The 14,661-nt window shown below is 41.2% G+C and overlaps 1 non-coding gene across 1 annotated transcript; it reads right to left on the reverse strand.

Annotated features, from left to right (window-relative positions):
- Nucleotides 1–2,897: 2,897 nt before the first annotated feature.
- Nucleotides 2,898–2,969, reverse strand: TRNAW-CCA (transfer RNA tryptophan (anticodon CCA)). The gene has a single exon. It is a non-coding gene; the product is annotated as a tRNA-Trp (tRNA).
- Between the last annotated feature and the right edge of the window lie 11,692 nt (nt 2,970–14,661).

Genomic DNA, 14,661 nt, shown 5'->3' on the forward strand with positions numbered 1-14,661 from the left:
TTCTCTGTAACGATTATCGGGCATTATTGTGATGAACTTTTTCAGTGCTCTAACACTTTTCTTGATAGGATAAATGCAGTGAAAGTCAGAATTATGTTGGGTCTTTTTGTTTGTGTGTTTGTTTTGTTTTGTTCTGTTCTGTTTTGGTTTATCCCAGTGAGCCATTGTTTTCTAATAAGTGCTTGCCAGATAGAAACCCTAAAAAAATCCTTCCCCACCTCCATCCTGATCCTAACGTCATGTGCTGGCAGTCCACCTCTGCCTTCTGCAACTCTCTGATCCCTCTTTGGCATACAGCTCTCTCATCCTTCTTTCAAGGGCTCCATGGCTTTAGCTGACTTTGGTACTCTGTGTGTGTGTGTTACAGAATGTATTAATATTTGAAATTAATAACATATCAAATATGAATATTAATAAAAATTTAATAAGTTTTTATTACTATGAAAAATTGCCAAAAACATATCAAATAGGGTCGATGTACAGCTGGAATATATATTTACAGTGGGAATGTACAATATCTAGGCAATATAACAATTTTATCAATTTTAAGCAAACCAGAAGGAATAACTGGGGAGGAGTGAATCCCCTGGTGCAAAATAGTGCTTGAACAAGGCAGGGGGAGAATTGACAATAACCGTAGCCAATGAATTAATTACTCACAGAGGGTTGTACCCCAAATAGAGGGGTGCTGCTGCTGCATTAGCTGTTGAGGCTTTTTGGGGCACCCTTCTGTGTCAAGCACAGGTGGTTGCTAGCAGGAATGCCACGTAGTCTTCAATGGCTGGTCTGCCTCCAGCGGGACAGTGGGCTGTACGATGCTTCTCACGAAGAGCTCTTGCGTCTTCCTGGATAAACTGAGGCACAGCAAAATTCTAGCTTCAAGGGGAAGTGAGGCTTGGATCTTAAAGCTCATGGCTCCTCTAGCTTGCAGTGAGTAAGGCTCCTGGCTTCTATCCAGGTTTTGGCCCAAGCAGCTTGAGTCAAGGCAACGCAATCCAGACAAGCCAGGTCCAAGCAGGCAAGGCAAGGCAAGGCAAGGCGAATACAAATCAGCCTGTATTTATCACTTGCCCAAGATTCAATTGGGCCAATAGGGCAACTGAAGGCAGCAAACAGTTACCCAATGAAAAGGGACTCTGCCAGGCTGTGGCCATAAATGGCAGAAACGTAGGCCTGGTCTGGGAGAAGCAGTGACCAGTATATGTGCTCTTACCCCAGAAGGAGATTTGTTTACCAGACATGTTGGGGTCTGTCCTTTTGTCCCTTTTCCCACATTGTCCTGACTCCTGCAGGAGGGAGGAGGGGAGAGGGAGTGCATGTCTAGATACTTCAGGACCTGTCTGGGTTTGTGCTGGGCCAGTTTGGCCCTACCATGACAGAAGGTCATGGAGTATGCCATCACAAGCACCATTACATGCCATATAAAGCACAACCAGGGCATTAGGCCCAGTCAGCATGGGTGCATGAAGGCCAGGTCCTTCTTGATCAACCTAATCTCCTTCTATGACAAGATGACCCAACTGTTGGATGAGGAAAAGTTGTGGATATTGTCTACTTAGACTTTCAAAAAACCTTTGACACTGTTTCCCACAGAATTCTCATGGACAAACTGGCTGCTCATGGTTTGGATGAGCACACACTCTGCTGGATAAAGCACTGGCTGGGACAAAGGGCCCAAAAAGTGGTGGTCAATGGAGTTAATACAGCTGGTAGCTGATCACAAGTGATGTTCCTCAGGGCTCAGAGTTGGGACCACTTCTGTTTAACATCTTCATTGATGACCTTGATGAAGACATAGAGTGTCTTATCAGTAAATTTGCAGATGACACCAAGTCAGGTGGGAGTGATGATCTGCACCAGGGTAGGGAGGCTCTACAGAGGGACTTGGATAGATTGGATCAATTGGCCAATGTTAATGGGATGAGCTTCAACAAGGCTAAATGCCAGGTCCTGCACTTGGGTCATAACAATCCCAAGCAACACTACAGGCTTGGGGAAGTGTTGCTGGAAAGCTGTCTGGCAGAAAGAGGCCTGGGGGTTCTAATCAACAAACTACTGAATGTGAGCAAGCAGTGTGCCCAGGCGGCCAAGAAAGCCAATGACATCCTGGCTTGTATTAGAAATGCTGTTTCCAGAAGGAGTAGGGAGGTGATTGTCCCCTTGTACTTGAATTAAGTTTTGGGCACCTCAATACAAGAGAGATGCCGAGGGGCTGGAGCGAGTGAAGAAGGCAATAGAACTGGTGAAGGGCATGGAGAATAAATTGTAGGAAAAGCAACTGTTAAAACATACGGAATTTTTATTTTATTTTATTTTATTTTATTTTATTTTATTTTATTTTATTTTATTTTATTTTATAATAGAATAGACCAGGTTGGAAGAGACCTTCAAGATCATCACGTCCAACCCATCATCCAACACCATCCAATCAACTAAACCATGGCACCAAGCACCCCACCAAGTCTCCTCCTAAACACCTCCAATGATGGCGACTCCACCACCTCCCTGGGAAGCCCATTCCAATGGGCAATCACTCTCTCTATGAAGAATTTCTTCCTAACATCCAGTCTAAACCTCCCCTGGCATAGCTTGAGACTGTGTCCTCTTGTGCTGGTCACCTGGGAGAAGAGACCAACCCCCACTTGGCTACAACCTCCCTTCAGGTAGTTGTAGACAGCAATAAGGTCTGCCCTGAGCCTCCTCTTCTCCAGGCTAAGCAATCCCAGCTCCTTCAGCCTCTTCTCATAGGACTTGTGCTCCAAATCCCCCTCACCAACTTTGTTGCCTTTCTCTGGACACGTTCCAGCAAGTCAAAATCTTTCCTAAAATGAGGGGCCCAAACCAAGAGCCCATGCTGCAGGCACCTCAGAGTACCAGCCCACAGAGGTAAGGCACCTTGACCCCGGTGTGATTTGAACACACAGCCTTCTGATCTGGAGTCAGACGCGCTACCATTGCGCCACGAGGTCAGAGCTGGCAGCAAATTGTAAATTAGACAGCAATATTAATAAAAATGTTAATAACCTTTATTAATATGAAATTCCCAAAATGTATAAAAAGGTTCAATGTATGGTTAGAATATATTTACAATGGTAATGTACAGTATTTGGGCAACTATAACAATTTCACTATTTTATGCAAACCGGGAGGAATATAACAGAAAGAGAATACCCCAGGAGTGAAAAGACATTGAACCACTGCGGGGGGGGGGGGGGGGTGGGGTGGGTGTCTTTTCCAATCTAAATGTTTTTGTGATTCTGTTATTTTGTGGCACTAAGAGAAAGTGGAACAAAAAAACTATGCTGAAAATGTTGAAAGAGAGGAGTAGAAGAGAGAAATTAGAGGATATGAGTAGGTGTGGGAAAAGAGACAGAACAAGCACAGCTGAAGAGTCAGAACAGACTACATATTTATTTTCTTTTAAAAGGTAAGTGATTATGTTTTGAAAAGCTCCTGCTGTTGTTCTTTCCAGCAGTAAATTTTTCATTATTCTGACTCTTTTCCCCCCTTTTCTCTCTCTTTATTAAAGGTTTAGGATGTGACCTTTCAGAACATGGTTGTTGGATTTTTTTTGGCCCTTGGATGATAGTGGCTTATTATGTACATATTTGCATAATGAGTTAATTAGGCATAATATGTGGTTAAAATTAACTACACTGCACTCTTTTTATAGAAAGTCAGCACAGTTTTATGCCAAAGTGCCTCTTTAGACACCCTCTCAGAGGCCTGTTAGGATTCCCTGCCCACTTTCAGATGTCACTAACTTCTGGTGATTAATTTGTGAGTTTTAACACATTATATATGCAGTTTATACATACAAACACTCCTACTCTGGAATTTTAGTATTATATAACAATTTTATTTCATATTTATTTAAAAAGAGGGTAAGAAAAATCCAAGCCTCCATGGTTATAATGCAGAATTTGATAATGTCATAAAAAATGCATAGAATGTCTTCTGTTCAGCTTCTGTAACATTCATATTTCCTGTACTTTCCATTTGGAAATGCAATGCCACTGTAAGTGACATTCAAGCTCACAAAGTAATTTCTTATATCTATGTCCAATCCATGATGTATATCAACCTGTGGACCAGTGGTGCTCAAGGTGCTCCATATTGATCCTCTTAGCACGATTAGGTTGATTGCTGGTACTGTGTCATTGGATAAAACAGGATACAATTGATAGTCTAATATTATCTCTGTCCTTTGAAGTTTGAGCAGAAGACTGGACCACAGATTTTTGGAGGCCCCTTCACACCTCAGTTATTTTCTAGTTATTTGTCCTGTGGTGCAACAGTGAGTATTGATGCCCCAGCCATTTCAGCAGCAGTTGATAGGAAGTAAGCAGCAGACCTAGCTTCTCTGAACCAGAACTAAAGTTCTTGTAACAGATCCTTGTTCCTCTTGAATGTGGTGGTCTTTTTTGCTTTTGTTGCATTTGTTTGTTTGTGGTTTTTTTTTTCCTATCTTGGAGGACAATCTAGAACACTAGATTTGTCTGCCTTTTCAGATGTGCAGGCTTACTGCATGTTACTGATCACATTATGCAGACTATTCCAATGTCTCTCTCATGGCATTATATTTCCAGTGATCTGTGTGCCATGACTTTACATTACATGCACTTGCTATTATACTGCTTGCTCCAGGTGATGTAAGGAGAGCTGTGAGTAAGAGGAAATAAATTTAACTGTGTGTCCCTTCCTCTTCCTGATCATATACCTTGCTGATTGCCTGCCTCCCCTTTCTCCTGCAGGCATGTAAATCTCCTCTTGAAAGCACTGGCCACTGCCCAAGACAGGATGCTAAACTAGATGAAGTGGCAGACTAATACATTTAAACAAGATCTAGGTAGGAACTGAAACAAAACTCAAATTTAGAAAGCAGCCCTAAAGGCACCCTCACCATTTATTTTAATTTTTATTTTTTTGCTATTAAAATCCACAAAATAAAAACTGCTTTTAGTTAATTCTCAGAGTTTAATATTTTATACAGCAGGGGAAATAAAGGACTAGTAAGTAACCAATGATGGCATGCATCACAGAGGGATTCAAACACAAGGCCAGTCTCTGTCTTCAGAAACAAAGGTGGGTGAATCAAGTAGTTTCAGCACAGTGAGATAATTGGAAAAAGATAAATTGGATTACAATTTTTCTTTGAACAGCATATCCCTATAGTTATTAGCTCAAAATCTAGAACATATGTTTGTCTTCTGAATGAAATCACAGACAAAAGCACAGGCCATTGAACAACACTCTGTAGCTTCATAAAAATGAAGTATTTTCCCTTCACTTTTGTATAAATTGCATTATGCTAACTTTGCATAATTTGTTGTGGACAAATTAAAAGCTTTCAGGTTTTCAAGGTTTACAAATGCTACTTAACAAATTCTGCCTGGTCATTTTGGGGATCAGGAGGTTCTTTCTGAAGAATGGCCTGGCTACTCATTGAAGCAAAGACTTTCCACTTTCCTACTTGGGAAAAAGTCCAAAGATGAAAAGGAGGTTTAAAAGGTGTATAAATTGGATAATTCCATCGGAGTACATTGAGCAAGAGTACTCCATGGAGTTTCCATGGAAAGCAAATACACTGCTGGCAGGACCAGGAAACTCTTGGAAAATTGCCAACAAAAGTATTTTTAATGAAAAATATCTATATGGATTGGGATAGACATAATTTGTGCAATTATACAGCTTCTAATAAAAACTTCCAGTGCGTAAGTTTTCTGAAACAGAGTGTATTTTTTTTTTTTAATCTCTTTTTCAAATATATCTGATGTACCAGCTCTTATCTGGTACAGATTCCTACTCTGCCTAATTCCCATCTCAGCTGTGAACTTTGGTCACCAGTTTCATACATGATTAAAAGGTCTTCTGCTAGGGCAGTTCCACGTTCCACTTCAAAATGGGGGAAGAAAGAACAACTATAGATCAGTGCTTATATAGTTAGTGATGAATTTGAGTCCTTATTCTCCTGTTTCCTAGCTACTACTATTATTATAGAAACCTAGGAGATTTCTGGTTTATCTCAGATATTTTCAACAGGCAGGAAAAGGATTTTTCTATCCATTAACACTTTAAGAAGTTCCAAAGACATGCTGATTGAACAGGATGGCCCAGTGTCCTTTCCTCAGCCCTCTGTATAAAAGCATAATTACTAAGGAAAGCTACTCTGTCCCCCCTAGATAAAGAAAGGGAAAGAGAATAATTTGATAGTGTGGGTTTGAGTACACACATGCCTCCCCATAGTTATTTGAAACTGTTCAGAAAATTGTGTTCTTGAGAGAGATGGAGGTGTAATACAGTTACCCATATCACAGGGAGACAACCTACAAGAGACATTCATGAAAGAAAAAACTGCAAGTAAGAAAAGCAGTTTTTCAGAAATCAGCATGGAAACTGAACCTGCTATAATCATCCCAAAAGGGACAGATGTTGGTGTTCCACCCTCAGCTCGTCTGGTCTATTATGTCTCTGAATGCTGAAGCTCACAATGCTTTTTTTTTCTCCCTCCTATTTCAGAAGTGTCAGACAGGAGACACCGTGCCAGTGAAAAACCTTATTCCGATCTCTTGTTAGCTAACTGCGGTATTTTGTTCCACGGTTACATGTCTGCACAAGCCATCATTGTGTCAATCATAATTACCACCTATTCAGTGGTTCCCTTCAGGTTTCATCACCTTTGCAGTATTAAGCAGCCAGCTGCAGGAAGCAGTCAGCTGCCCTGGAGCAGCAACCGTCAGGCTCTGGATTTCAGGGTATAATTGCTGCTTGCGCACAAACATCTACCTCCTTCCTGCATAAAACAACACAATCTGCTCCTTTCTTTGGCAGAGATCAGAGCCCCATCAAATGCACTTTTTCCGTTAGTATAGACCCTATCTTCTGCAGGGACAACTCAGTGTGGACTGGATGAGGGGCTGAGCATCTACGTGTCTGTGCCACCATGTGCCACCGAGTGAAAATGTGGCCTCATATGACTTAGTGGAAAGAGGCTCCACTTTTCCTGTAAATCCTTTTTTATCTCTGTGTAAGATGTGAACTGTCTCTGGCAGGGAATTCTAACTATAACATTCTAAATGTTCCCCTGATGTGGGGACTTCTAATGAATAAGTTTGGAGTATCCCACCCTAAACTTGACTCACTCTTCAAAAGCTATGCTCTAGCGGTAGGGGAGGTATAGGGGAGGAGTCCTCATCTAGACCAGCCAGGTAGAAAGAAACAGAAATGCAAAACTGGGAGGTAGCTGCAGAGCATTGCTGCCAGACTGGTGCATAGTTTCAAGTGCAAATAGCCTTTCCTCTCCTCTCATCCCATTTACTGTGTTTTACGAATTCAGCTTTGGCTGCATGACCCAGATCAGCAGGCTTGCAAACAATCATGTTGCATTTTGGTAACTGCTTATGACTTCTGGACAGTGTGCTGCTGTGATTGTCACGCTCTTTCACTTAACATATGGCACATGGAGACATAAATTGCTCCAGCATGCAGCTTTCCATTATAGGTTTTTGCAGACCAATTGTAGATGTTATTTGAAGCTGCTGAGACTGGCATGGTCCAGTCCCGGAAGCAGTGAAAATCCTCTGCTCTGAGAAATATCTTGCATGCTGGGTTTCTTAGGCTCAAGTAAAAAAGCCAAAGATATGGGGGTAAGTATGTGTGTCATGTTGGAGAGACAAGAATAATAGTAAAAACTTTTAAGTACTGGGAATAAGAAGTGTTGAGAGGCTGAGCAGCAATGCTATTTCATTTGTATGAGGAATGAAGAGGAATGTAGACATTCAGAAGTTCTGCTCAATTAAGGTCCTCACACTGGGATGTATCATATTTGTCAGTACAGCATCTTTGAGTGGGAAATCTGAGGTCCTCCTTGCATATGACAATGTGAGCTAACTCCAAGACCAACTCACTACATGAAAACATGTAACTGTTGAATATTAAAACTAATACTCCATAAAATTGATATTTAAATAAGCAAACAGACAGTATAAAACCCCCTAAACACCTGCAAATATTCCTCCAAAGGTGCCAAATTCATTTATGTCTTGAGGGACAGGCATGCTTTTCTCTTTTTCTCTTCGTGTAAGTTGATCCTTCATCAGTTTTGAATCTGAATCAGGGATAAAGCTTTTAAGAGATTTTACATTAGTTTCTTGTCACAAAACTCTGCATTGACATCTCATATTGACATGGTCTGATAAGAAGAATTGGACAATGATCATTGTCCATTTTGGTGAGGAATGCACCACAGATTTGAAGGGAAAACCTAGAGGAGAAACCGATTCTAATTTTATGGAGATGCACTGCATTCTTCAGACTCACATACTTTCCAACAGACTTGCTGGATTTGAAAAGATACATGAAATAGAGTAACAAAAATATCCAACTTCACCAAACTCTTCAATGAAGAAGAGCGAATCATGAATCTCCAAGCAGAAAATCTGAGCAGCTTCACCCACTGCTGTTTTCACTTTACTAGTGTTTCATACTGCTGAGGTGCATTGTAGTCCATTATGTGAGTAACATTAGCCACAGATCTACCGAAAGCTAGGTTGTGGGAAATCTCTAAAACTTTTAGACAAGAAACATAGAACTGTTTTGGTTGGAAAAGATATTTGAGATCAGTATCTAACCTCTACCAAATCTGGTGTTAAACCACACATCTTCAGCTACTGAAGTGCTGTGATCTACCAAGAAGTATTGTGATATAGAAAGTGGTATGTAAGTAATGTAAGTATGTATGATCACCAATGAAATCACATTCCTTCATTTTACATGACCTCCTGACCTACCTTTAGTCCTGAAACTCTCTCCTTTCCTCATTTTCCTTGCTTACTACTGTATGTTTCTCTTGATTTCTTTTTACAGTCCTTTAAAACAAGAGCAGTTTAATTTCCTAATGTGATTGCAAAGAACTACTCCTACCTAGATTTACCTCTTCACAGCTGGCTGGTCTCCTGCCATCCATTCCATGCATCTACAGTGTTATTCCATTGTCCCACTTTGCTTCCAACTTCAGAACAAGCTATGATCTTGTTCATGAGTGTTATTTCTCTGTGAAGTTAGTGGACCAGAGTAGGAATTGACTCAGTACATTGACAGGAGTGGAATGGACTGGAAAAGAGGAAATTAGTGATTAACAATTGCTAAGGTGCCCAACTGTTCTAAGTACATTTCATGGCTGAAGAGCCTTGAGCTAAGTATGGACCAGAATCCCAATTGTGAATCATCTGGAAATGCAAGAAAGCTCAAATCTAAATCAAGATTTTGTTACCTGGTCTTTTCCAAAATATATCAAATCCACTCAATGAAACAACAAATACACATAAAACATCTGTAGCTTCTGTCATGGGACAGTAAGAAACTGTAACTGAATATTTCCAAGGATCCTCTTACCTGGTGGGATAGATACAAGCTATTACTCTGAATATTAAGTACTCTTACCAAAAGCACTGTTATAAAGTCCAGCCTGACTCTGGATGAATAGAAATTGTTTGGAAATAGCTGGTTGTTAGAGAGCCAAACCAAACCTGGACACTGTGAACTTGACTGTGTGATGTGGCTGCTTTCACTGAAAGCTCACCAGGATGCTGTGTCAGACAAATTCTGCTAGAGTACAGGTGGCAGCAAAAGCTTGGCCATATGGAGAAGTATTGTTTCTCTCACAGCCAAAAGCTGCCAAAAGCTGTACTAGATGCCCCATGAAACAGGAACGGGATTTGCTGCAGTCTAAGGTGCTTGTTAGCTCTGTTGGACATAACATAATGAAAGCAAAAAATATTTCCCTTCATTAGAAACAAAGTGGTGCTAGGAAAATGGTGATTAGTATTAAGTGAATGACACAGTTACACAGAGAAGGAGCTATAGGAAGGCCTAATCAGTATTGAGGCCAAGATAAAGTAAGTGCCACTGAATCTCTATTTCCTCTCAATGTATCACCAGTAAGATCATGCCTATTGTCACTCTTACTATGAGTTGTGATTCTCTCACTTTTGAACTGGGCTTTGGCCTGTGATGCCCCCAGTGTCCCTCACAGTTATGCAGTAACTGAGTGAATTTGTATTTGCAGGCACAGCAGCGAAGACAGTGACCTGCTAGCTTTTCAATTCTACCCCAAATCAAAGAAGGATTTATTTCCTGATAGGAGTGTAAAATTTCAAGAAAATGGAATTTAAGGCTTCAGATAGTGGCTGGACATCATCCTGACTCTAAAGTAACCACACACCAAAGACAGCCCAGATAGGCAGACACACCCCATACATTTCTCACACAGCACCGCTGAACAGCAGTTAACTTTCATCAGGGGGAGAAAGTTCAGTTTCAAACCTTTCAGAATAAGTGTCAGGACTTTCCTGCTCTGCCAAATCTGTTCAGGGACATGAAGAGAAGTAGGGATAATACTCTTACAGCCTGTGATTCTGCTATTTCCTCTTGTGTTTCCTGATACCCTAGGAGAGGTGGCTTGTCAGGAACAGACAAACCTCTCCACATAGGTGTGATGAGGTCATTGATGCTTAGGCTTCACATTGTGTGTGTTGACTACAGTTCTTCCAAAGAAACATGTTCACCAACACTATGACTAAACTGCTGGTGAGTTATGTTGGCACATGTACAAATACTGTGATCTTTTGGTACCAATTATAATTATGGCATCTTAAGAAGTCATTTAGACTGGGCACATTACACCTAAGTTACCCTTGAAAGACATTTGTACAGCCTGTTTTTAAGAGGCATCAGAAGTAAAGTCTCCACAAATCCTTCAGCAAGTGATTCCTATGCTAGCATCTCTCTACTGGTTCCCTAAGGTATTTTAAAGCACATAATCTAAATCCCTAAGCCAATAATAGCCACAAAGAGAGAATCCAAAAATAGCACTGATAATGGGTGTGAACACTAGTTCAGAAACCTTAAGTTCTCAATTGTCTGTGTACAACTGTTTGATGGTCACACCAGGCTGGGCTGTTATCAGAAGAGTGCAAGTAGCAACCTGCAGGCAATACTATGCTATGGCTTTCCAGGGGAAAGCTCTCCATCACTTCTATGTGGGCCTAGAAGGTTCTTGGTTGAGAGCATGGACATTAAAAAGTTATTTTCCACAGCAGTCCACACAGAAAATTTTGGATTGTGCTGCAGCCAGAAGCAATGAAAAAGGGATGATTTGGGCTTGGTTTGATCCCTGAGCCAAATGGAGGGAACACAGAAGGAAAAGACTATGTTTACCAGGAGCGTTAGCTGCTCTGATGGGGAGAATTGTTCTGAGATGGGAACATTGCTTCTGGTGATTAAGTTCACCTACAGCTTGCTAGCATATCTCCTATACGAAACACTGTATAGGACCATGTGGATGGAGGTGTTTAGTTATGTCACTGTTTTCTGAATCAGCAACCCACCCAGTGATTTAATCCAAGAAACCACATTTCCTTGATAGACATAAGCACAACTCAAATCTGGTTGGATTTGATGAGGTGATGTCTGAGCTCTTTGCTCTCATGGCATTTACTGGTATTTCCCATAGAGCACCTCAAGTGTGGTTCCTCCCCCAAATATCCCTGGGCTGGCACTCATGCAAGACATTTCATGTGCTGTTCAAAACTTCCCTCTTCCATCTGGCTGGGAATATGGGTGTCGTGGGGTGGAAGGGTAAGGCCAAGAAATGAAATAGTTTAGATTATTCTTTTCCGTTTACCAACTTCCGTCCACCATATTCCCTTTCTTAAGGGGGCAACGTCAACCGGCCACAATGGGGAATATGAGACTGTATCAAAATAAACTTTTACTTTCCATTCTGACCAAAATCACTGTATGTTGGAAAGATGGCATTCCCCCCCACCTCAAGAATAAGGTGTTGAGAGCTCTGCTTCCACAATGATTTGGATTCAGCTTGGCTGAAGCACAGCACAGAGAAAATATTTAATTCTTTCTTGCCATTTTCTCTAGCTTTCATTCACTGCAGTGTAATTTTGGAAGCTCAATCTAGTTTCATCAGCCATGACTGGAGCTAGAAAACAGGGCAAGTTATCAGAAGATGCAGCAGAGAGATAACTAAAGGAAGTTTCATTTGGCACAAATGATCAGGAAATCCTCCCAAAATCAAGCCGTTAAGGAAATGATGGAAGTACATGATTTCACTAGGAATGAACACGCAGACACACATACACCACAACACACACAAACACAAATACACAGCCCCTTTCTATCCTCTGAAAGTCAGTTTGTTTTTTTCTAGACCTACTACAAATATTATAATGTATCCTGGCTCCAGTCCAATTCCCTGCAATTGCTGGCAGCCATTTTATATCATCTCTGTCATAAGCTTTACTCTTGTAGTGGTTTGTGCTTTGATTTTTAGTATCCCTTGATCCAAACCTGGCTCTCTGGGGCAGTTTAGGGTCAGCACCTAGGTCGGCACGCAGCAGCTGGCACGTCTGCCCCAAATGGGTCTTTATTATTTATTGCCTCTGCTGTGGGAGTCCCTGGCAGCCACCTCTCAAGGAGGGCTGCACTCCCGGGGAGCAATTTGTGCTGACAGCAGCTTGCACAGCAAAAGCAAAGGCAACCCATGCCTGGGAACCAACAGGAGCAGCACTCTGGGAAGTTGGGGCATAAGGTGGCAATTACCAGTAATAACTTTGCAATGTGACTGCCTCTGGGCATTAAAACTGCTTAATGTTTTTGCAGCCCTCAGAGGGCTGTCCCCACTGAAGACAAGGTCACTTTGTAAGATGTGCACTGTGGGGATTGGGCCCAAAAGGCTCCCTCTATCTCCAGTTTCTCTGTGGTTTAATAGGGTATAATTTCTAGCACACCTCAGTGCATCTAATTGTTGTCACTATTAGAGCACAAGGACAAATTGCTGACAAAGAGGTCTGCATAAAAATGCACCTGGGTGCAATAGCTGTGATAATATTTCAAACAGCTTCCCATTGTACATCTTCAAGAGAGATGCAAGCACTTGTGCTTTATAATTGTGCAACCATATCACTGAATATGTATAGTGCTTACAAGTGCTGCGTAACATACTGACAACTCTGTACACATAAATATGTATTGTTTTTCAGGCACCACCCAGACAAAGAGAAAAGTGGAGTTTTTATTTCATTTTCTTTTGCGGTGTAGGAGCAAACTGCTACAAGACTTACAATGAAAAGTGGGAGTCCTAATGACTTAACCAGCAACTCAAGACAAAGCACCTCAGATTTCCAAGTTTAGCTCCCTAAAACATTTCTATCTATTGCTCAGATCCCATCAATTATTCCTTCATTTTTTTTTTCACAGCTATTAGCTCTTGAACTCTCTGGTTTGTTCTCTACCTCTTTCAGTGACTTTTCAAAATTCAGATCATTCCAAAGTAAAGGCTTCAACCATCCTTTAAACCAAGATTCTTCTTTCTTTTTGACATCAAGACTTCTCTCTTTGACAACTTCAAATGTTTCTCTCTCTCTGCAGTGAGTACTTAATTCTCAGAAATGGTTTTGCTTTTCTATCAAACACAGCAGTAACACCCTGAATGTTGTTTAACTACTTTGGCCATTTTTAAACTTTTCAACTAAACTGATATAAACAGCACCTCTATTTGTTCAACATTGTCGTGGAGGGTTTTGTTTTTCCTAATTATGTGAAAATACACTTGCTTTCTAAATTCAATTAAAGCTGCCTTTATGTGTTAGCAGCGCTGCACAACAGAGGTTTTCATCCTGTGCACTGCTTTCTCTGACTGTGAGACAAATAAAAGCCAGGCTTTTGCATTTCATAACCTTGAAGTTCTCTGAGTAGTTTCACCTCCAGGGCTAGGTAACTGAGTGTTTTCAAGCAGCTTACAGGAAAAAATGGGGAGGGGGGGTGAGATGGTGGAGAAGACGACAATAAACAAGAATGTGATTTTTTGATTTTCATGATTTAGACCAAACTGAATAACACTAGCAGCCAAAGGAGAGAGAGAGAGTGTATATATATGGAATAGTTTTATAATTTAAAATACATACTGTATTAGAATTTCAACATGAAAGGGCTAATGCATTTTTCATAACATCCCACATTTTGTTACTGCTTTTCACCCCATACCAGTTGTCCTGAAGGGACAAAAAGCCTCAAAAATGCTCTGAATCAGACAATGGGGCAGCAGCCAGCAGGTCTGTTTTTTCAGGAAAATGCCCATGTTGCCCTGGCTTGTCAGAACATGCTCTGGAGTCCACGGGGTGTGTGCCTTTGGCCACGTTTTTTATCTCTTAATCTTTGTTATCATTGGCCATCATTGTCTTGGGAAATCTATAAATACCAGCCCAAAGAGCCAGTGCTTTGCCTTGCAATTGTCCAAACTCTGGGAGAAGTCACAAGCTTTGCTTGGAATCCGAGCTGTGCTTCAGTTTACCTAGACAGACTGCAAAAAACCTCTCTGTATAGTGTTGTAAAGCCCAGGAGCAGAACAGACATGTCTTGCCGGGCCAAGAGACAAAACCCATGAGGAGCCGAGAGTCCCCAGGACTGTTTTGTTTTATTGGAAGAAGCAACAAGCACCGCTGCAAAGATTACAGCTGAAGAGCCTCTCCAAATAGGCAAAGCTACAAAGCCAACAAGCCTGAAAGCTTGGGCAGCAACCTCTTTTCTACAAAGCTTTCAGCTACAAAGCCTTCAGAGATAAACCCTGTCTGTGCTTTAGCGACAAGC

Source organism: Melanerpes formicivorus, unplaced genomic scaffold, assembly GCF_026170545.1.
Source record: "Melanerpes formicivorus ecotype bairdi unplaced genomic scaffold, bMelFor1.0.p_v2 SCAF_2, whole genome shotgun sequence".
Taxonomy (NCBI): Eukaryota; Metazoa; Chordata; class Aves; order Piciformes; family Picidae; genus Melanerpes; species Melanerpes formicivorus.